The sequence below is a fragment of the Schistocerca nitens genome, chromosome 10 (assembly GCF_023898315.1).
Source record: "Schistocerca nitens isolate TAMUIC-IGC-003100 chromosome 10, iqSchNite1.1, whole genome shotgun sequence".
In the NCBI taxonomy this organism is placed as follows: Eukaryota; Metazoa; Arthropoda; class Insecta; order Orthoptera; family Acrididae; genus Schistocerca; species Schistocerca nitens.
This window is the reverse complement of record NC_064623.1, coordinates 131937752-131958649: the sequence shown is the minus strand read 5'-3', so window position 1 is coordinate 131958649 and position 20898 is coordinate 131937752. Positions and strand designations below refer to the sequence as shown.

The window sequence follows — 20898 nt, the reverse complement described above, 5'->3', positions numbered from 1 at the left end:
GTATGTTTTGCGATACTCTGTCTCTGACAAGCAAGCAGAGGTGACACAGGCGCGAACACGGGAAGCTTGCAGCCCCTCGCTGCCTGCAGACACCGAGCAGCCACACTAGGTGGGCGGCCTAAGCCGTAGGCGAAATGTGCTCACTCGCTTGGGCGCGACGTCAAGCTCTAAATAAGGCTTTCACTAGCGTGAGCGTTGCGTGAGCGTCGTGGAAGGTCGGAAAAGTCGTCTGCATGGGTGAGTGCCATGTTTGGGGAGCGTTTCGTAGTTTGCGCAGTGCAATGGAGACGCGGAAACGTGTTGTGGCCCAGTGTTTTGCAGTTGGACGACAAGAGTGGTACACAGTAGTAAAGTGCGAGGCAGTGAGTTGGCATGAACAGTCGAGTGCACAATTGGGCTTCAGATGTGCTTGTTACCTCAGGCGCGGTGTGATTGTCGACAAGGTTTGTGACTGTCCTTTCAAAAAATGGCTCTGAGCACTATGGGACTCAACTGCTGTGGTCATCAGTCGACTGTCCTTTCAATTTAAGACGTTAAATACAGACGTAATTTGTAGTCGTAATACCAGAGCATCGAAACTACTTGGAACTCTTGTGTATATGAACTTGACCGCGCCTTTGTACACTGGTCCCTTCACCCCTACAAACCAACCAACCATCAGGTCCGTGCACATCAGAGTAGCAAAGAATGGAAAACAGCGCAGCTTTGTTGCCCTTGGGGGCGTAGCTCAGTTGGTAGAGCGTTCGCTTTGCATGTGAAAGGTCCCGGGTTCAAGCCCCGGCGCCTCCATGTTTTGTGGACAGTGCATGGTAAGTGTTGGTCGCGGCGAGCCTAAAGACACGCAAGATGTTGCAAAGCCAGCGTCACAGCTCATGTGATGTATACTGAGGTAAGGAGAGCAAGACGTAAATGTGAGGACCGGCTGTTGTCGAGGTGTCATCGAGTGCAAATCTGTCTTAGGTATAACGGCCTAACCTCAAAGAAGTCTAGAGAGTGGACAACACGTTCGTCTTACTCAGAGCGGTGGCCGAACGCTATTTTCGACGTTGTGCGCGCCACTTTAATTTTGGCCAACTACGATTCGATACAGAATGCAGGAAACCTGAAAGACACCCTCACGGACACATTGAGAATAGTGTTTGTCTGCGGAATAATGGGAGTGCAAGGGGTCTGTGATATTGATATGGTTGTATGTAGCACTATTTGTCATCAGGGGGCGTAGCTCAGATGGTAGAGCGCTCGCTTAGCATGCGAGAGGTACTGGGATCGATACCCAGCGCCCCCAGAATTTTTAACACACCTACATGCGCACACTGCCACGCAAGTGGGATAATTCACAGCCAGCGAATGTGTCAAGGCAGATACGAGCGAACGATTAGCAGCCACAACTGGCAAGCGTGATGTTACGCGCAGGAAGCACCCTCCTCCCACCGCTACACTGAATTTAGAAACAGTACAAGTCTGCCCTTAAGATTCTCAAACCTATGTCGGAAAGATCTGCCTTGCGCCGAGTTCACAAAAATCCCACTGCACATTCCCATTCTTTACGTGCAGTCGGCTGCTACTGGTGTTGCTAGTTGTGACTGCTGATGACAGATGCCGTAGCAATCAATTCATGGAGTGAGTTGTATGTTTTGCGATACTCTGTCTCTGACAAGCAAGCAGAGGTGACACAGGCGCGAACACGGGAAGCTTGCAGCCCCTCGCTGCCTGCAGACACCGAGTAGCCACACTAGGTGGGCGGCCTAAGCCGTAGGCGAAATGTGCTCACTCGCTTGGGCGCGACGTCAAGCTCTAAATAAGGCTTTCACTAGCGTGAGCGTTGCGTGAGCGTCGTGGAAAGTCGGAAAAGTCGTCTGCATGGGTGAGTGCCATGTTTGGGGAGCGTTTCGTAGTTTGCGCAGTGCAATGGAGACGCGGAAACGTGTTGTGGCCCAGTGTTTTGCAGTTGGACGACAAGAGTGGTACACAGTAGTAAAGTGCGAGGCAGTGAGTTGGCATGAACAGTCGAGTGCACAATTGGGCTTCAGATGTGCTTGTTACCTCAGGCGCGGTGTGATTGTCGACAAGGTTTGTGACTGTCCTTTCAAAAAATGGCTCTGAGCACTATGGGACTCAACTGCTGTGGTCATCAGTCGACTGTCCTTTCAATTTAAGACGTTAAATACAGACGTAATTTGTAGTCGTAATACCAGAGCATCGAAACTACTTGGAACTCTTGTGTATATGAACTTGACCGCGCCTTTGTACACTGGTCCCTTCACCCCTACAAACCAACCAACCATCAGGTCCGTGCACATCAGAGTAGCAAAGAATGGAAAACAGCGCAGCTTTGTTGCCCTTGGGGGCGTAGCTCAGTTGGTAGAGCGTTCGCTTTGCATGTGAAAGGTCCCGGGTTCAAGCCCCGGCGCCTCCATGTTTTGTGGACAGTGCATGGTAAGTGTTGGTCGCGGCGAGCCTAAAGACACGCAAGATGTTGCAAAGCCAGCGTCACAGCTCATGTGATGTATACTGACGTAAGGAGAGCAAGACGTAAATGTGAGGACCGGCTGTTGTCGAGGTGTCATCGAGTGCAAATCTGTCTTAGGTATAACGGCCTAACCTCAAAGAAGTCTAGAGAGTGGACAACACGTTCGTCTTACTCAGAGCGGTGGCCGAACGCTATTTTCGACGTTGTGCGCGCCACTTTAATTTTGGCCAACTACGATTCGATACAGAATGCAGGAAACCTGAAAGACACCCTCACGGACACATTGAGAATAGTGTTTGTCTGCGGAATAATGGGAGTGCAAGGGGTCTGTGATATTGATATGGTTGTATGTAGCACTATTTGTCATCAGGGGGCGTAGCTCAGATGGTAGAGCGCTCGCTTAGCATGCGAGAGGTACTGGGATCGATACCCAGCGCCTCCAGAATTTTTAACACACCTACATGCGCACACTGCCACGCAAGTGGGATAATTCACAGCCAGCGAATGTGTCAAGGCAGATACGAGCGAACGATTAGCAGCCACAACTGGCAAGCGTGATGTTACGCGCAGGAAGCACCCTCCTCCCACCGCTACACTGAATTTAGAAACAGTACAAGTCTGCCCTTAAGATTCTCAAACCTATGTCGGAAAGATCTGCCTTGCGCCGAGTTCACAAAAATCCCACTGCACATTCCCATTCTTTACGTGCAGTCGGCTGCTACTGGTGTTGCTAGTTGTGACTGCTGATGACAGATGCCGTAGCAATCAATTCATGGAGTGAGTTGTATGTTTTGCGATACTCTGTCTCTGACAAGCAAGCAGAGGTGACACAGGCGCGAACACGGGAAGCTTGCAGCCCCTCGCTGCCTGCAGACACCGAGCAGCCACACTAGGTGGGCGGCCTAAGCCGTAGGCGAAATGTGCTCACTCGCTTGGGCGCGACGTCAAGCTCTAAATAAGGCTTTCACTAGCGTGAGCGTTGCGTGAGCGTCGTGGAAGGTCGGAAAAGTCGTCTGCATGGGTGAGTGCCATGTTTGGGGAGCGTTTCGTAGTTTGCGCAGTGCAATGGAGACGCGGAAACGTGTTGTGGCCCAGTGTTTTGCAGTTGGACGACAAGAGTGGTACACAGTAGTAAAGTGCGAGGCAGTGAGTTGGCATGAACAGTCGAGTGCACAATTGGGCTTCAGATGTGCTTGTTACCTCAGGCGCGGTGTGATTGTCGACAAGGTTTGTGACTGTCCTTTCAAAAAATGGCTCTGAGCACTATGGGACTCAACTGCTGTGGTCATCAGTCGACTGTCCTTTCAATTTAAGACGTTAAATACAGACGTAATTTGTAGTCGTAATACCAGAGCATCGAAACTACTTGGAACTCTTGTGTATATGAACTTGACCGCGCCTTTGTACACTGGTCCCTTCACCCCTACAAACCAACCAACCATCAGGTCCGTGCACATCAGAGTAGCAAAGAATGGAAAACAGCGCAGCTTTGTTGCGCTTGGGGGCGTAGCTCAGTTGGTAGAGCGTTCGCTTTGCATGTGAAAGGTCCCGGGTTCAAGCCCCGGCGCCTCCATGTTTTGTGGACAGTGCATGGTAAGTGTTGGTCGCGGCGAGCCTAAAGACACGCAAGATGTTGCAAAGCCAGCGTCACAGCTCATGTGATGTATACTGACGTAAGGAGAGCAAGACGTAAATGTGAGGACCGGCTGTTGTCGAGGTGTCATCGAGTGCAAATCTGTCTTAGGTATAACGGCCTAACCTCAAAGAAGTCTAGAGAGTGGACAACACGTTCGTCTTACTCAGAGCGGTGGCCGAACGCTATTTTCGACGTTGTGCGCGCCACTTTAATTTTGGCCAACTACGATTCGATACAGAATGCAGGAAACCTGAAAGACACCCTCACGGACACATTGAGAATAGTGTTTGTCTGCGGAATAATGGGAGTGCAAGGGGTCTGTGATATTGATATGGTTGTATGTAGCACTATTTGTCATCAGCGGGCGTAGCTCAGATGGTAGAGCGCTCGCTTAGCATGCGAGAGGTACTGGGATCGATACCCAGCTCCTCCAGAATTTTTAACACACCTACATGCGCACACTGCCACGCAAGTGGGATAATTCACAGCCAGCGAATGTGTCAAGGCAGATACGAGCGAACGATTAGCAGTCACAACTGGCAAGCGTGATGTTACGCGCAGGAAGCACCCTCCTCCCACCGCTACACTGAATTTAGAAACAGTACAAGTCTGCCCTTAAGATTCTCAAACCTATGTCGGAAAGATCTGCCTTGCGCCGAGTTCACAAAAATCCCACTGCACATTCCCATTCTTTACGTGCAGTCGGCTGCTACTGGTGTTGCTAGTTGTGACTGCTGATGACAGATGCCGTAGCAATCAATTCATGGAGTGAGTTGTATGTTTTGCGATACTCTGTCTCTGACAAGCAAGCAGAGGTGACACAGGCGCGAACACGGGAAGCTTGCAGCCCCTCGCTGCCTGCAGACACCGAGCAGCCACACTAGGTGGGCGGCCTAAGCCGTAGGCGAAATGTGCTCACTCGCTTGGGCGCGACGTCAAGCTCTAAATAAGGCTTTCACTAGCGTGAGCGTTGCGTGAGCGTCGTGGAAGGTCGGAAAAGTCGTCTGCATGGGTGAGTGCCATGTTTGGGGAGCGTTTCGTAGTTTGCGCAGTGCAATGGAGACGCGGAAACGTGTTGTGGCCCAGTGTTTTGCAGTTGGACGACAAGAGTGGTACACAGTAGTAAAGTGCGAGGCAGTGAGTTGGCATGAACAGTCGAGTGCACAATTGGGCTTCAGATGTGCTTGTTACCTCAGGCGCGGTGTGATTGTCGACAAGGTTTGTGACTGTCCTTTCAAAAAATGGCTCTGAGCACTATGGGACTCAACTGCTGTGGTCATCAGTCGACTGTCCTTTCAATTTAAGACGTTAAATACAGACGTAATTTGTAGTCGTAATACCAGAGCATCGAAACTACTTGGAACTCTTGTGTATATGAACTTGACCGCGCCTTTGTACACTGGTCCCTTCACCCCTACAAACCAACCAACCATCAGGTCCGTGCACATCAGAGTAGCAAAGAATGGAAAACAGCGCAGCTTTGTTGCGCTTGGGGGCGTAGCTCAGTTGGTAGAGCGTTCGCTTTGCATGTGAAAGGTCCCGGGTTCAAGCCCCGGCGCCTCCATGTTTTGTGGACAGTGCATGGTAAGTGTTGGTCGCGGCGAGCCTAAAGACACGCAAGATGTTGCAAAGCCAGCGTCACAGCTCATGTGATGTATACTGACGTAAGGAGAGCAAGACGTAAATGTGAGGACCGGCTGTTGTCGAGGTGTCATCGAGTGCAAATCTGTCTTAGGTATAACGGCCTAACCTCAAAGAAGTCTAGAGAGTGGACAACACGTTCGTCTTACTCAGAGCGGTGGCCGAACGCTATTTTCGACGTTGTGCGCGCCACTTTAATTTTGGCCAACTACGATTCGATACAGAATGCAGGAAACCTGAAAGACACCCTCACGGACACATTGAGAATAGTGTTTGTCTGCGGAATAATGGGAGTGCAAGGGGTCTGTGATATTGATATGGTTGTATGTAGCACTATTTGTCATCAGCGGGCGTAGCTCAGATGGTAGAGCGCTCGCTTAGCATGCGAGAGGTACTGGGATCGATACCCAGCTCCTCCAGAATTTTTAACACACCTACATGCGCACACTGCCACGCAAGTGGGATAATTCACAGCCAGCGAATGTGTCAAGGCAGATACGAGCGAACGATTAGCAGCCACAACTGGCAAGCGTGATGTTACGCGCAGGAAGCACCCTCCTCCCACCGCTACACTGAATTTAGAAACAGTACAAGTCTGCCCTTAAGATTCTCAAACCTATGTCGGAAAGATCTGCCTTGCGCCGAGTTCACAAAAATCCCACTGCACATTCCCATTCTTTACGTGCAGTCGGCTGCTACTGGTGTTGCTAGTTGTGACTGCTGATGACAGATGCCGTAGCAATCAATTCATGGAGTGAGTTGTATGTTTTGCGATACTCTGTCTCTGACAAGCAAGCAGAGGTGACACAGGCGCGAACACGGGAAGCTTGCAGCCCCTCGCTGCCTGCAGACACCGAGCAGCCACACTAGGTGGGCGGCCTAAGCCGTAGGCGAAATGTGCTCACTCGCTTGGGCGCGACGTCAAGCTCTAAATAAGGCTTTCACTAGCGTGAGCGTTGCGTGAGCGTCGTGGAAAGTCGGAAAAGTCGTCTGCATGGGTGAGTGCCATGTTTGGGGAGCGTTTCGTAGTTTGCGCAGTGCAATGGAGACGCGGAAACGTGTTGTGGCCCAGTGTTTTGCAGTTGGACGACAAGAGTGGTACACAGTAGTAAAGTGCGAGGCAGTGAGTTGGCATGAACAGTCGAGTGCACAATTGGGCTTCAGATGTGCTTGTTACCTCAGGCGCGGTGTGATTGTCGACAAGGTTTGTGACTGTCCTTTCAAAAAATGGCTCTGAGCACTATGGGACTCAACTGCTGTGGTCATCAGTCGACTGTCCTTTCAATTTAAGACGTTAAATACAGACGTAATTTGTAGTCGTAATACCAGAGCATCGAAACTACTTGGAACTCTTGTGTATATGAACTTGACCGCGCCTTTGTACACTGGTCCCTTCACCCCTACAAACCAACCAACCATCAGGTCCGTGCACATCAGAGTAGCAAAGAATGGAAAACAGCGCAGCTTTGTTGCGCTTGGGGGCGTAGCTCAGTTGGTAGAGCGTTCGCTTTGCATGTGAAAGGTCCCGGGTTCAAGCCCCGGCGCCTCCGTGTTTTGTGGACAGTGCATGGTAAGTGTTGGTCGCGGCGAGCCTAAAGACACGCAAGATGTTGCAAAGCCAGCGTCACAGCTCATGTGATGTATACTGACGTAAGGAGAGCAAGACGTAAATGTGAGGACCGGCTGTTGTCGAGGTGTCATCGAGTGCAAATCTGTCTTAGGTATAACGGCCTAACCTCAAAGAAGTCTAGAGAGTGGACAACACGTTCGTCTTACTCAGAGCGGTGGCCGAACGCTATTTTCGACGTTGTGCGCGCCACTTTAATTTTGGCCAACTACGATTCGATACAGAATGCAGGAAACCTGAAAGACACCCTCACGGACACATTGAGAATAGTGTTTGTCTGCGGAATAATGGGAGTGCAAGGGGTCTGTGATATTGATATGGTTGTATGTAGCACTATTTGTCATCAGGGGGCGTAGCTCAGATGGTAGAGCGCTCGCTTAGCATGCGAGAGGTACTGGGATCGATACCCAGCTCCTCCAGAATTTTTAACACACCTACATGCGCACACTGCCACGCAAGTGGGATAATTCACAGCCAGCGAATGTGTCAAGGCAGATACGAGCGAACGATTAGCAGTCACAACTGGCAAGCGTGATGTTACGCGCAGGAAGCACCCTCCTCCCACCGCTACACTGAATTTAGAAACAGTACAAGTCTGCCCTTAAGATTCTCAAACCTATGTCGGAAAGATCTGCCTTGCGCCGAGTTCACAAAAATCCCACTGCACATTCCCATTCTTTACGTGCAGTCGGCTGCTACTGGTGTTGCTAGTTGTGACTGCTGATGACAGATGCCGTAGCAATCAATTCATGGAGTGAGTTGTATGTTTTGCGATACTCTGTCTCTGACAAGCAAGCAGAGGTGACACAGGCGCGAACACGGGAAGCTTGCAGCCCCTCGCTGCCTGCAGACACCGAGCAGCCACACTAGGTGGGCGGCCTAAGCCGTAGGCGAAATGTGCTCACTCGCTTGGGCGCGACGTCAAGCTCTAAATAAGGCTTTCACTAGCGTGAGCGTTGCGTGAGCGTCGTGGAAGGTCGGAAAAGTCGTCTGCATGGGTGAGTGCCATGTTTGGGGAGCGTTTCGTAGTTTGCGCAGTGCAATGGAGACGCGGAAACGTGTTGTGGCCCAGTGTTTTGCAGTTGGACGACAAGAGTGGTACACAGTAGTAAAGTGCGAGGCAGTGAGTTGGCATGAACAGTCGAGTGCACAATTGGGCTTCAGATGTGCTTGTTACCTCAGGCGCGGTGTGATTGTCGACAAGGTTTGTGACTGTCCTTTCAAAAAATGGCTCTGAGCACTATGGGACTCAACTGCTGTGGTCATCAGTCGACTGTCCTTTCAATTTAAGACGTTAAATACAGACGTAATTTGTAGTCGTAATATCAGAGCATCGAAACTACTTGGAACTCTTGTGTATATGAACTTGACCGCGCCTTTGTACACTGGTCCCTTCACCCCTACAAACCAACCAACCATCAGGTCCGTGCACATCAGAGTAGCAAAGAATGGAAAACAGCGCAGCTTTGTTGCGCTTGGGGGCGTAGCTCAGTTGGTAGAGCGTTCGCTTTGCATGTGAAAGGTCCCGGGTTCAAGCCCCGGCGCCTCCATGTTTTGTGGACAGTGCATGGTAAGTGTTGGTCGCGGCGAGCCTAAAGACACGCAAGATGTTGCAAAGCCAGCGTCACAGCTCATGTGATGTATACCGACGTAAGGAGAGCAAGACGTAAATGTGAGGACCGGCTGTTGTCGAGGTGTCATCGAGTGCAAATCTGTCTTAGGTATAACGGCCTAACCTCAAAGAAGTCTAGAGAGTGGACAACACGTTCGTCTTACTCAGAGCGGCGGCCGAACGCTATTTTCGACGTTGTGCGCGCCACTTTAATTTTGGCCAACTACGATTCGATACAGAATGCAGGAAACCTGAAAGACACCCTCACGGACACATTGAGAATAGTGTTTGTCTGCGGAATAATGGGAGTGCAAGGGGTCTGTGATATTGATATGGTTGTATGTAGCACTATTTGTCATCAGCGGGCGTAGCTCAGATGGTAGAGCGCTCGCTTAGCATGCGAGAGGTACTGGGATCGATACCCAGCTCCTCCAGAATTTTTAACACACCTACATGCGCACACTGCCACGCAAGTGGGATAATTCACAGCCAGCGAATGTGTCAAGGCAGATACGAGCGAACGATTAGCAGTCACAACTGGCAAGCGTGATGTTACGCGCAGGAAGCACCCTCCTCCCACCGCTACACTGAATTTAGAAACAGTACAAGTCTGCCCTTAAGATTCTCAAACCTATGTCGGAAAGATCTGCCTTGCGCCGAGTTCACAAAAATCCCACTGCACATTCCCATTCTTTACGTGCAGTCGGCTGCTACTGGTGTTGCTAGTTGTGACTGCTGATGACAGATGCCGTAGCAATCAATTCATGGAGTGAGTTGTATGTTTTGCGATACTCTGTCTCTGACAAGCAAGCAGAGGTGACACAGGCGCGAACACGGGAAGCTTGCAGCCCCTCGCTGCCTGCAGACACCGAGCAGCCACACTAGGTGGGCGGCCTAAGCCGTAGGCGAAATGTGCTCACTCGCTTGGGCGCGACGTCAAGCTCTAAATAAGGCTTTCACTAGCGTGAGCGTTGCGTGAGCGTAGTGGAAAGTCGGAAAAGTCGTCTGCATGGGTTAGTGCCATGTTTGGGGAGCGTTTCGTAGTTTGCGCAGTGCAATGGAGACGCGGAAACGTGTTGTGGCCCAGTGTTTTGCAGTTGGACGACAAGAGTGGTACACAGTAGTAAAGTGCGAGGCAGTGAGTTGGCATGAACAGTCGAGTGCACAATTGGGCTTCAGATGTGCTTGTTACCTCAGGCGCGGTGTGATTGTCGACAAGGTTTGTGACTGTCCTTTCAAAAAATGGCTCTGAGCACTATGGGACTCAACTGCTGTGGTCATCAGTCGACTGTCCTTTCAATTTAAGACGTTAAATACAGACGTAATTTGTAGTCGTAATACCAGAGCATCGAAACTACTTGGAACTCTTGTGTATATGAACTTGACCGCGCCTTTGTACACTGGTCCCTTCACCCCTACAAACCAACCAACCATCAGGTCCGTGCACATCAGAGTAGCAAAGAATGGAAAACAGCGCAGCTTTGTTGCGCTTGGGGGCGTAGCTCAGTTGGTAGAGCGTTCGCTTTGCATGTGAAAGGTCCCGGGTTCAAGCCCCGGCGCCTCCATGTTTTGTGGACAGTGCATGGTAAGTGTTGGTCGCGGCGAGCCTAAAGACACGCAAGATGTTGCAAAGCCAGCGTCACAGCTCATGTGATGTATACTGACGTAAGGAGAGCAAGACGTAAATGTGAGGACCGGCTGTTGTCGAGGTGTCATCGAGTGCAAATCTGTCTTAGGTATAACGGCCTAACCTCAAAGAAGTCTAGAGAGTGGACAACACGTTCGTCTTACTCAGAGCGGTGGCCGAACGCTATTTTCGACGTTGTGCGCGCCACTTTAATTTTGGCCAACTACGATTCGATACAGAATGCAGGAAACCTGAAAGACACCCTCACGGACACATTGAGAATAGTGTTTGTCTGCGGAATAATGGGAGTGCAAGGGGTCTGTGATATTGATATGGTTGTATGTAGCACTATTTGTCATCAGCGGGCGTAGCTCAGATGGTAGAGCGCTCGCTTAGCATGCGAGAGGTACTGGGATCGATACCCAGCTCCTCCAGAATTTTTAACACACCTACATGCGCACACTGCCACGCAAGTGGGATAATTCACAGCCAGCGAATGTGTCAAGGCAGATACGAGCGAACGATTAGCAGCCACAACTGGCAAGCGTGATGTTACGCGCAGGAAGCACCCTCCTCCCACCGCTACACTGAATTTAGAAACAGTACAAGTCTGCCCTTAAGATTCTCAAACCTATGTCGGAAAGATCTGCCTTGCGCCGAGTTCACAAAAATCCCACTGCACATTCCCATTCTTTACGTGCAGTCGGCTGCTACTGGTGTTGCTAGTTGTGACTGCTGATGACAGATGCCGTAGCAATCAATTCATGGAGTGAGTTGTATGTTTTGCGATACTCTGTCTCTGACAAGCAAGCAGAGGTGACACAGGCGCGAACACGGGAAGCTTGCAGCCCCTCGCTGCCTGCAGACACCGAGCAGCCACACTAGGTGGGCGGCCTAAGCCGTAGGCGAAATGTGCTCACTCGCTTGGGCGCGACGTCAAGCTCTAAATAAGGCTTTCACTAGCGTGAGCGTTGCGTGAGCGTCGTGGAAGGTCGGAAAAGTCGTCTGCATGGGTGAGTGCCATGTTTGGGGAGCGTTTCGTAGTTTGCGCAGTGCAATGGAGACGCGGAAACGTGTTGTGGCCCAGTGTTTTGCAGTTGGACGACAAGAGTGGTACACAGTAGTAAAGTGCGAGGCAGTGAGTTGGCATGAACAGTCGAGTGCACAATTGGGCTTCAGATGTGCTTGTTACCTCAGGCGCGGTGTGATTGTCGACAAGGTTTGTGACTGTCCTTTCAAAAAATGGCTCTGAGCACTATGGGACTCAACTGCTGTGGTCATCAGTCGACTGTCCTTTCAATTTAAGACGTTAAATACAGACGTAATTTGTAGTCGTAATACCAGAGCATCGAAACTACTTGGAACTCTTGTGTATATGAACTTGACCGCGCCTTTGTACACTGGTCCCTTCACCCCTACAAACCAACCAACCATCAGGTCCGTGCACATCAGAGTAGCAAAGAATGGAAAACAGCGCAGCTTTGTTGCGCTTGGGGGCGTAGCTCAGTTGGTAGAGCGTTCGCTTTGCATGTGAAAGGTCCCGGGTTCAAGCCCCGGCGCCTCCATGTTTTGTGGACAGTGCATGGTAAGTGTTGGTCGCGGCGAGCCTAAAGACACGCAAGATGTTGCAAAGCCAGCGTCACAGCTCATGTGATGTATACTGACGTAAGGAGAGCAAGACGTAAATGTGAGGACCGGCTGTTGTCGAGGTGTCATCGAGTGCAAATCTGTCTTAGGTATAACGGCCTAACCTCAAAGAAGTCTAGAGAGTGGACAACACGTTCGTCTTACTCAGAGCGGTGGCCGAACGCTATTTTCGACGTTGTGCGCGCCACTTTAATTTTGGCCAACTACGATTCGATACAGAATGCAGGAAACCTGAAAGACACCCTCACGGACACATTGAGAATAGTGTTTGTCTGCGGAATAATGGGAGTGCAAGGGGTCTGTGATATTGATATGGTTGTATGTAGCACTATTTGTCATCAGCGGGCGTAGCTCAGATGGTAGAGCGCTCGCTTAGCATGCGAGAGGTACTGGGATCGATACCCAGCTCCTCCAGAATTTTTAACACACCTACATGCGCACACTGCCACGCAAGTGGGATAATTCACAGCCAGCGAATGTGTCAAGGCAGATACGAGCGAACGATTAGCAGCCACAACTGGCAAGCGTGATGTTACGCGCAGGAAGCACCCTCCTCCCACCGCTACACTGAATTTAGAAACAGTACAAGTCTGCCCTTAAGATTCTCAAACCTATGTCGGAAAGATCTGCCTTGCGCCGAGTTCACAAAAATCCCACTGCACATTCCCATTCTTTACGTGCAGTCGGCTGCTACTGGTGTTGCTAGTTGTGACTGCTGATGACAGATGCCGTAGCAATCAATTCATGGAGTGAGTTGTATGTTTTGCGATACTCTGTCTCTGACAAGCAAGCAGAGGTGACACAGGCGCGAACACGGGAAGCTTGCAGCCCCTCGCTGCCTGCAGACACCGAGCAGCCACACTAGGTGGGCGGCCTAAGCCGTAGGCGAAATGTGCTCACTCGCTTGGGCGCGACGTCAAGCTCTAAATAAGGCTTTCACTAGCGTGAGCGTTGCGTGAGCGTCGTGGAAGGTCGGAAAAGTCGTCTGCATGGGTGAGTGCCATGTTTGGGGAGCGTTTCGTAGTTTGCGCAGTGCAATGGAGACGCGGAAACGTGTTGTGGCCCAGTGTTTTGCAGTTGGACGACAAGAGTGGTACACAGTAGTAAAGTGCGAGGCAGTGAGTTGGCATGAACAGTCGAGTGCACAATTGGGCTTCAGATGTGCTTGTTACCTCAGGCGCGGTGTGATTGTCGACAAGGTTTGTGACTGTCCTTTCAAAAAATGGCTCTGAGCACTATGGGACTCAACTGCTGTGGTCATCAGTCGACTGTCCTTTCAATTTAAGACGTTAAATACAGACGTAATTTGTAGTCGTAATACCAGAGCATCGAAACTACTTGGAACTCTTGTGTATATGAACTTGACCGCGCCTTTGTACACTGGTCCCTTCACCCCTACAAACCAACCAACCATCAGGTCCGTGCACATCAGAGTAGCAAAGAATGGAAAACAGCGCAGCTTTGTTGCGCTTGGGGGCGTAGCTCAGTTGGTAGAGCGTTCGCTTTGCATGTGAAAGGTCCCGGGTTCAAGCCCCGGCGCCTCCATGTTTTGTGGACAGTGCATGGTAAGTGTTGGTCGCGGCGAGCCTAAAGACACGCAAGATGTTGCAAAGCCAGCGTCACAGCTCATGTGATGTATACTGACGTAAGGAGAGCAAGACGTAAATGTGAGGACCGGCTGTTGTCGAGGTGTCATCGAGTGCAAATCTGTCTTAGGTATAACGGCCTAACCTCAAAGAAGTCTAGAGAGTGGACAACACGTTCGTCTTACTCAGAGCGGTGGCCGAACGCTATTTTCGACGTTGTGCGCGCCACTTTAATTTTGGCCAACTACGATTCGATACAGAATGCAGGAAACCTGAAAGACACCCTCACGGACACATTGAGAATAGTGTTTGTCTGCGGAATAATGGGAGTGCAAGGGGTCTGTGATATTGATATGGTTGTATGTAGCACTATTTGTCATCAGCGGGCGTAGCTCAGATGGTAGAGCGCTCGCTTAGCATGCGAGAGGTACTGGGATCGATACCCAGCTCCTCCAGAATTTTTAACACACCTACATGCGCACACTGCCACGCAAGTGGGATAATTCACAGCCAGCGAATGTGTCAAGGCAGATACGAGCGAACGATTAGCAGTCACAACTGGCAAGCGTGATGTTACGCGCAGGAAGCACCCTCCTCCCACCGCTACACTGAATTTAGAAACAGTACAAGTCTGCCCTTAAGATTCTCAAACCTATGTCGGAAAGATCTGCCTTGCGCCGAGTTCACAAAAATCCCACTGCACATTCCCATTCTTTACGTGCAGTCGGCTGCTACTGGTGTTGCTAGTTGTGACTGCTGATGACAGATGCCGTAGCAATCAATTCATGGAGTGAGTTGTATGTTTTGCGATACTCTGTCTCTGACAAGCAAGCAGAGGTGACACAGGCGCGAACACGGGAAGCTTGCAGCCCCTCGCTGCCTGCAGACACCGAGCAGCCACACTAGGTGGGCGGCCTAAGCCGTAGGCGAAATGTGCTCACTCGCTTGGGCGCGACGTCAAGCTCTAAATAAGGCTTTCACTAGCGTGAGCGTTGCGTGAGCGTCGTGGAAAGTCGGAAAAGTCGTCTGCATGGGTGAGTGCCATGTTTGGGGAGCGTTTCGTAGTTTGCGCAGTGCAATGGAGACGCGGAAACGTGTTGTGGCCCAGTGTTTTGCAGTTGGACGACAAGAGTGGTACACAGTAGTAAAGTGCGAGGCAGTGAGTTGGCATGAACAGTCGAGTGCACAATTGGGCTTCAGATGTGCTTGTTACCTCAGGCGCGGTGTGATTGTCGACAAGGTTTGTGACTGTCCTTTCAAAAAATGGCTCTGAGCACTATGGGACTCAACTGCTGTGGTCATCAGTCGACTGTCCTTTCAATTTAAGACGTTAAATACAGACGTAATTTGTAGTCGTAATACCAGAGCATCGAAACTACTTGGAACTCTTGTGTATATGAACTTGACCGCGCCTTTGTACACTGGTCCCTTCACCCCTACAAACCAACCAACCATCAGGTCCGTGCACATCAGAGTAGCAAAGAATGGAAAACAGCGCAGCTTTGTTGCGCTTGGGGGCGTAGCTCAGTTGGTAGAGCGTTCGCTTTGCATGTGAAAGGTCCCGGGTTCAAGCCCCGGCGCCTCCATGTTTTGTGGACAGTGCATGGTAAGTGTTGGTCGCGGCGAGCCTAAAGACACGCAAGATGTTGCAAAGCCAGCGTCACAGCTCATGTGATGTATACTGACGTAAGGAGAGCAAGACGTAAATGTGAGGACCGGCTGTTGTCGAGGTGTCATCGAGTGCAAATCTGTCTTAGGTATAACGGCCTAACCTCAAAGAAGTCTAGAGAGTGGACAACACGTTCGTCTTACTCAGAGCGGTGGCCGAACGCTATTTTCGACGTTGTGCGCGCCACTTTAATTTTGGCCAACTACGATTCGATACAGAATGCAGGAAACCTGAAAGACACCCTCACGGACACATTGAGAATAGTGTTTGTCTGCGGAATAATGGGAGTGCAAGGGGTCTGTGATATTGATATGGTTGTATGTAGCACTATTTGTCATCAGCGGGCGTAGCTCAGATGGTAGAGCGCTCGCTTAGCATGCGAGAGGTACTGGGATCGATACCCAGCTCCTCCAGAATTTTTAACACACCTACATGCGCACACTGCCACGCAAGTGGGATAATTCACAGCCAGCGAATGTGTCAAGGCAGATACGAGCGAACGATTAGCAGTCACAACTGGCAAGCGTGATGTTACGCGCAGGAAGCACCCTCCTCCCACCGCTACACTGAATTTAGAAACAGTACAAGTCTGCCCTTAAGATTCTCAAACCTATGTCGGAAAGATCTGCCTTGCGCCGAGTTCACAAAAATCCCACTGCACATTCCCATTCTTTACGTGCAGTCGGCTGCTACTGGTGTTGCTAGTTGTGACTGCTGATGACAGATGCCGTAGCAATCAATTCATGGAGTGAGTTGTATGTTTTGCGATACTCTGTCTCTGACAAGCAAGCAGAGGTGACACAGGCGCGAACACGGGAAGCTTGCAGCCCCTCGCTGCCTGCAGACACCGAGCAGCCACACTAGGTGGGCGGCCTAAGCCGTAGGCGAAATGTGCTCACTCGCTTGGGCGCGACGTCAAGCTCTAAATAAGGCTTTCACTAGCGTGAGCGTTGCGTGAGCGTCGTGGAAGGTCGGAAAAGTCGTCTGCATGGGTGAGTGCCATGTTTGGGGAGCGTTTCGTAGTTTGCGCAGTGCAATGGAGACGCGGAAACGTGTTGTGGCCCAGTGTTTTGCAGTTGGACGACAAGAGTGGTACACAGTAGTAAAGTGCGAGGCAGTGAGTTGGCATGAACAGTCGAGTGCACAATTGGGCTTCAGATGTGCTTGTTACCTCAGGCGCGGTGTGATTGTCGACAAGGTTTGTGACTGTCCTTTCAAAAAATGGCTCTGAGCACTATGGGACTCAACTGCTGTGGTCATCAGTCGACTGTCCTTTCAATTTAAGACGTTAAATACAGACGTAATTTGTAGTCGTAATACCAGAGCATCGAAACTACTTGGAACTCTTGTGTATATGAACTTGACCGCGCCTTTGTACACTGGTCCCTTCACCCCTACAAACCAACCAACCATCAGGTCCGTGCACATCAGAGTAGCAAAGAATGGAAAACAGCGCAGCTTTGTTGCGCTTGGGGGCGTAGCTCAGTTGGTAGAGCGTTCGCTTTGCATGTGAAAGGTCCCGGGTTCAAGCCCCGGCGCCTCCATGTTTTGTGGACAGTGCATGGTAAGTGTTGGTCGCGGCGAGCCTAAAGACACGCAAGATGTTGCAAAGCCAGCGTCACAGCTCATGTGATGTATACTGACGTAAGGAGAGCAAGACGTAAATGTGAGGACCGGCTGTTGTCGAGGTGTCATCGAGTGCAAATCTGTCTTAGGTATAACGGCCTAACCTCAAAGAAGTCTAGAGAGTGGACAACACGTTCGTCTTACTCAGAGCGGTGGCCGAACGCTATTTTCGACGTTGTGCGTGCCACTTTAATTTTGGCCAACTACGATTCGATACAGAATGCAGGAAACCTGAAAGACACCCTCACGGACACATTGAGAATAGTGTTTGTCTGCGGAATAATGGGAGTGCAAGGGGTCTGTGATATTGATATGGTTGTATGTAGCACTATTTGTCATCAGCGGGCGTAGCTCAGATGGTAGAGCGCTCGCTTAGCATGCGAGAGGTACTGGGATCGATACCCAGCTCCTCCAGAATTTTTAACACACCTACATGCGCACACTGCCACGCAAGTGGGATAATTCACAGCCAGCGAATGTGTCAAGGCAGATACGAGCGAACGATTAGCAGTCACAACTGGCAAGCGTGATGTTACGCGCAGGAAGCACCCTCCTCCCACCGCTACACTGAATTTAGAAACAGTACAAGTCTGCCCTTAAGATTCTCAAACCTATGTCGGAAAGATCTGCCTTGCGCCGAGTTCACAAAAATCCCACTGCACATTCCCATTCTTTACGTGCAGTCGGCTGCTACTGGTGTTGCTAGTTGTGACTGCTGATGACAGATGCCGTAGCAATCAATTCATGGAGTGAGTTGTATGTTTTGCGATACTCTGTCTCTGACAAGCAAGCAGAGGTGACACAGGCGCGAACACGGGAAGCTTGCAGCCCCTCGCTGCCTGCAGACACCGAGCAGCCACACTAGGTGGGCGGCCTAAGCCGTAGGCGAAATGTGCTCACTCGCTTGGGCGCGACGTCAAGCTCTAAATAAGGCTTTCACTAGCGTGAGCGTTGCGTGAGCGTCGTGGAAAGTCGGAAAAGTCGTCTGCATGGGTGAGTGCCATGTTTGGGGAGCGTTTCGTAGTTTGCGCAGTGCAATGGAGACGCGGAAACGTGTTGTGGCCCAGTGTTTTGCAGTTGGACGACAAGAGTGGTACACAGTAGTAAAGTGCGAGGCAGTGAGTTGGCATGAACAGTCGAGTGCACAATTGGGCTTCAGATGTGCTTGTTACCTCAGGCGCGGTGTGATTGTCGACAAGGTTTGTGACTGTCCTTTCAAAAAATGGCTCTGAGCACTATGGGACTCAACTGCTGTGGTCATCAGTCGACTGTCCTTTCAATTTAAGACGTTAAATACAGACGTAATTTGTAGTCGTAATACCAGAGCATCGAAACTACTTGGAACTCTTGTGTATATGAACTTGACCGCGCCTTTGTACACTGGTCCCTTCACCCCTACAAACCAACCAACCATCAGGTCCGTGCACATCAGAGTAGCAAAGAATGGAAAACAGCGCAGCTTTGTTGCCCTTGGGGGCGTAGCTCAGTTGGTAGAGCGTTCGCTTTGCATGTGAAAGGTCCCGGGTTCAAGCCCCGGCGCCTCCGTGTTTTGTGGACAGTGCATGGTAAGTGTTGGTCGCGGCGAGCCTAAAGACACGCAAGATGTTGCAAAGCCAGCGTCACAGCTCATGTGATGTATACTGACGTAAGGAGAGCAAGACGTAAATGTGAGGACCGGCTGTTGTCGAGGTGTCATCGAGTGCAAATCTGTCTTAGGTATAACGGCCTAACCTCAAAGAAGTCTAGAGAGTGGACAACACGTTCGTCTTACTCAGAGCGGTGGCCGAACGCTATTTTCGACGTTGTGCGCGCCACTTTAATTTTGGCCAACTACGATTCGATACAGAATGCAGGAAACCTGAAAGACACCCTCACGGACACATTGAGAATAGTGTTTGTCTGCGGAATAATGGGAGTGCAAGGGGTCTGTGATATTGATATGGTTGTATGTAGCACTATTTGTCATCAGGGGGCGTAGCTCAGATGGTAGAGCGCTCGCTTAGCATGCGAGAGGTACTGGGATCGATACCCAGCTCCTCCAGAATTTTTAACACACCTACATGCGCACACTGCCACGCAAGTGGGATAATTCACAGCCAGCGAATGTGTCAAGGCAGATACGAGCGAACGATTAGCAGTCACAACTGGCAAGCGTGATGTTACGCGCAGGAAGCACCCTCCTCCCACCGCTACACTGAATTTAGAAACAGTACAAGTCTGCCCTTAAGATTCTCAAACCTATGTCGGAAAGATCTGCCTTGCGCCGAGTTCACAAAAATCCCACTGCACATTCCCATTCTTTACGTGCAGTCGGCTGCTACTGGTGTTGCTAGTTGTGACTGCTGATGACAGATGCCGTAGCAATCAATTCATGGAGTGAGTTGTATGTTTTGCGATACTCTGTCTCTGACAAGCAAGCAGAGGTGACACAGGCGCGAACACGGGAAGCTTGCAGCCCCTCGCTGCCTGCAGACACCGAGCAGCCACACTAGGTGGGCGGCCTAAGCCGTAGGCGAAATGTGCTCACTCGCTTGGGCGCGACGTCAAGCTCTAAATAAGGCTTTCACTAGCGTGAGCGTTGCGTGAGCGTCGTGGAAGCTCGGAAAAGTCGTCTGCATGGGTGAGTGCCATGTTTGGGGAGCGTTTCGTAGTTTGCGCAGTGCAATGGAGACGCGGAAACGTGTTGTGGCCCAGTGTTTTGCAGTTGGACGACAAGAGTGGTACACAGTAGTAAAGTGCGAGGCAGTGAGTTGGCATGAACAGTCGAGTGCACAATTGGGCTTCAGATGTGCTTGTTACCTCAGGCGCGGTGTGATTGTCGACAAGGTTTGTGACTGTCCTTTCAAAAAATGGCTCTGAGCACTATGGGACTCAACTGCTGTGGTCATCAGTCGACTGTCCTTTCAATTTAAGACGTTAAATACAGACGTAATTTGTAGTCGTAATACCAGAGCATCGAAACTACTTGGAACTCTTGTGTATATGAACTTGACCGCGCCTTTGTACACTGGTCCCTTCACCCCTACAAACCAACCAACCATCAGGTCCGTGCACATCAGAGTAGCAAAGAATGGAAAACAGCGGAGCTTTGTTGCGCTTGGGGGCGTAGCTCAGTTGGTAGAGCGTTCGCTTTGCATGTGAAAGGTCCCGGGTTCAAGCCCCGGCGCCTCCGTGTTTTGTGGACAGTGCATGGTAAGTGTTGGTCGCGGCGAGCCTAAAGACACGCAAGATGTTGCAAAGCCAGCGTCACAGCTCATGTGATGTATACTGACGTAAGGAGAGCAAGACGTAAATGTGAGGACCGGCTGTTGTCGAGGTGTCATCGAGTGCAAATCTGTCTTAGGTATAACGGCCTAACCTCAAAGAAGTCTAGAGAGTGGACAACACGTTCGTCTTACTCAGAGCGGTGGCCGAACGCTATTTTCGACGTTGTGCGCGCCACTTTAATTTTGGCCAACTACGATTCGATACAGAATGCAGGAAACCTGAAAGACACCCTCACGGACACATAGAGAGTAGTGTTTGTCTGCGGAATAATGGGAGTGCAAGGGTCTGTGATATTGATATGGTTGTATGTAGCACTGTTCGTCATCAGGGGGCGTAGCTCAGATGGTAGAGCGCTCGCTTAGCATGCGAGAGGTACTGGGATCGATACCCAGCGCCTCCAGAATTTTTAACACACCAACATGCGCACACTGCCATGCAAGTGGAATAATTCACAGCCAGCGAACGTGTCAAGGCAGATACGAGCGAACGA

General features: G+C 50.6%; 18 non-coding genes across 18 annotated transcripts; all 18 read left to right on the top strand.

Annotated features, from left to right (window-relative positions):
* The first annotated feature begins 716 nt into the window (after positions 1–716).
* Positions 717–789, top strand: Trnaa-ugc (transfer RNA alanine (anticodon UGC)). The gene has a single exon. It is a non-coding gene; the product is annotated as a tRNA-Ala (tRNA).
* A 423-nt stretch (positions 790–1212) lies between these two features.
* Trnaa-agc (transfer RNA alanine (anticodon AGC)) lies at positions 1213–1285 on the top strand. The gene has a single exon. It is a non-coding gene; the product is annotated as a tRNA-Ala (tRNA).
* Positions 1286–2343: 1058 nt separating this feature from the next.
* Positions 2344–2416, top strand: Trnaa-ugc (transfer RNA alanine (anticodon UGC)). The gene has a single exon. It is a non-coding gene; the product is annotated as a tRNA-Ala (tRNA).
* Positions 2417–2839: 423 nt separating this feature from the next.
* On the top strand, positions 2840–2912 carry Trnaa-agc (transfer RNA alanine (anticodon AGC)). Its single transcript has one exon. It is a non-coding gene; the product is annotated as a tRNA-Ala (tRNA).
* A 1058-nt stretch (positions 2913–3970) lies between these two features.
* Positions 3971–4043, top strand: Trnaa-ugc (transfer RNA alanine (anticodon UGC)). The gene has a single exon. It is a non-coding gene; the product is annotated as a tRNA-Ala (tRNA).
* A 1554-nt stretch (positions 4044–5597) lies between these two features.
* Trnaa-ugc (transfer RNA alanine (anticodon UGC)) lies at positions 5598–5670 on the top strand. Its single transcript has one exon. It is a non-coding gene; the product is annotated as a tRNA-Ala (tRNA).
* A 1554-nt stretch (positions 5671–7224) lies between these two features.
* Trnaa-ugc (transfer RNA alanine (anticodon UGC)) lies at positions 7225–7297 on the top strand. Its single transcript has one exon. It is a non-coding gene; the product is annotated as a tRNA-Ala (tRNA).
* Positions 7298–7720: 423 nt separating this feature from the next.
* Positions 7721–7793, top strand: Trnaa-agc (transfer RNA alanine (anticodon AGC)). The gene has a single exon. It is a non-coding gene; the product is annotated as a tRNA-Ala (tRNA).
* A 1058-nt stretch (positions 7794–8851) lies between these two features.
* Trnaa-ugc (transfer RNA alanine (anticodon UGC)) lies at positions 8852–8924 on the top strand. Its single transcript has one exon. It is a non-coding gene; the product is annotated as a tRNA-Ala (tRNA).
* Positions 8925–10478: 1554 nt separating this feature from the next.
* Positions 10479–10551, top strand: Trnaa-ugc (transfer RNA alanine (anticodon UGC)). The gene has a single exon. It is a non-coding gene; the product is annotated as a tRNA-Ala (tRNA).
* Positions 10552–12105: 1554 nt separating this feature from the next.
* Trnaa-ugc (transfer RNA alanine (anticodon UGC)) lies at positions 12106–12178 on the top strand. The gene has a single exon. It is a non-coding gene; the product is annotated as a tRNA-Ala (tRNA).
* Positions 12179–13732: 1554 nt separating this feature from the next.
* Positions 13733–13805, top strand: Trnaa-ugc (transfer RNA alanine (anticodon UGC)). The gene has a single exon. It is a non-coding gene; the product is annotated as a tRNA-Ala (tRNA).
* A 1554-nt stretch (positions 13806–15359) lies between these two features.
* Positions 15360–15432, top strand: Trnaa-ugc (transfer RNA alanine (anticodon UGC)). The gene has a single exon. It is a non-coding gene; the product is annotated as a tRNA-Ala (tRNA).
* Positions 15433–16986: 1554 nt separating this feature from the next.
* Trnaa-ugc (transfer RNA alanine (anticodon UGC)) lies at positions 16987–17059 on the top strand. Its single transcript has one exon. It is a non-coding gene; the product is annotated as a tRNA-Ala (tRNA).
* Positions 17060–18613: 1554 nt separating this feature from the next.
* Positions 18614–18686, top strand: Trnaa-ugc (transfer RNA alanine (anticodon UGC)). The gene has a single exon. It is a non-coding gene; the product is annotated as a tRNA-Ala (tRNA).
* A 423-nt stretch (positions 18687–19109) lies between these two features.
* Positions 19110–19182, top strand: Trnaa-agc (transfer RNA alanine (anticodon AGC)). Its single transcript has one exon. It is a non-coding gene; the product is annotated as a tRNA-Ala (tRNA).
* Positions 19183–20240: 1058 nt separating this feature from the next.
* On the top strand, positions 20241–20313 carry Trnaa-ugc (transfer RNA alanine (anticodon UGC)). The gene has a single exon. It is a non-coding gene; the product is annotated as a tRNA-Ala (tRNA).
* Positions 20314–20735: 422 nt separating this feature from the next.
* On the top strand, positions 20736–20808 carry Trnaa-agc (transfer RNA alanine (anticodon AGC)). Its single transcript has one exon. It is a non-coding gene; the product is annotated as a tRNA-Ala (tRNA).
* Positions 20809–20898: the final 90 nt, after the last annotated feature.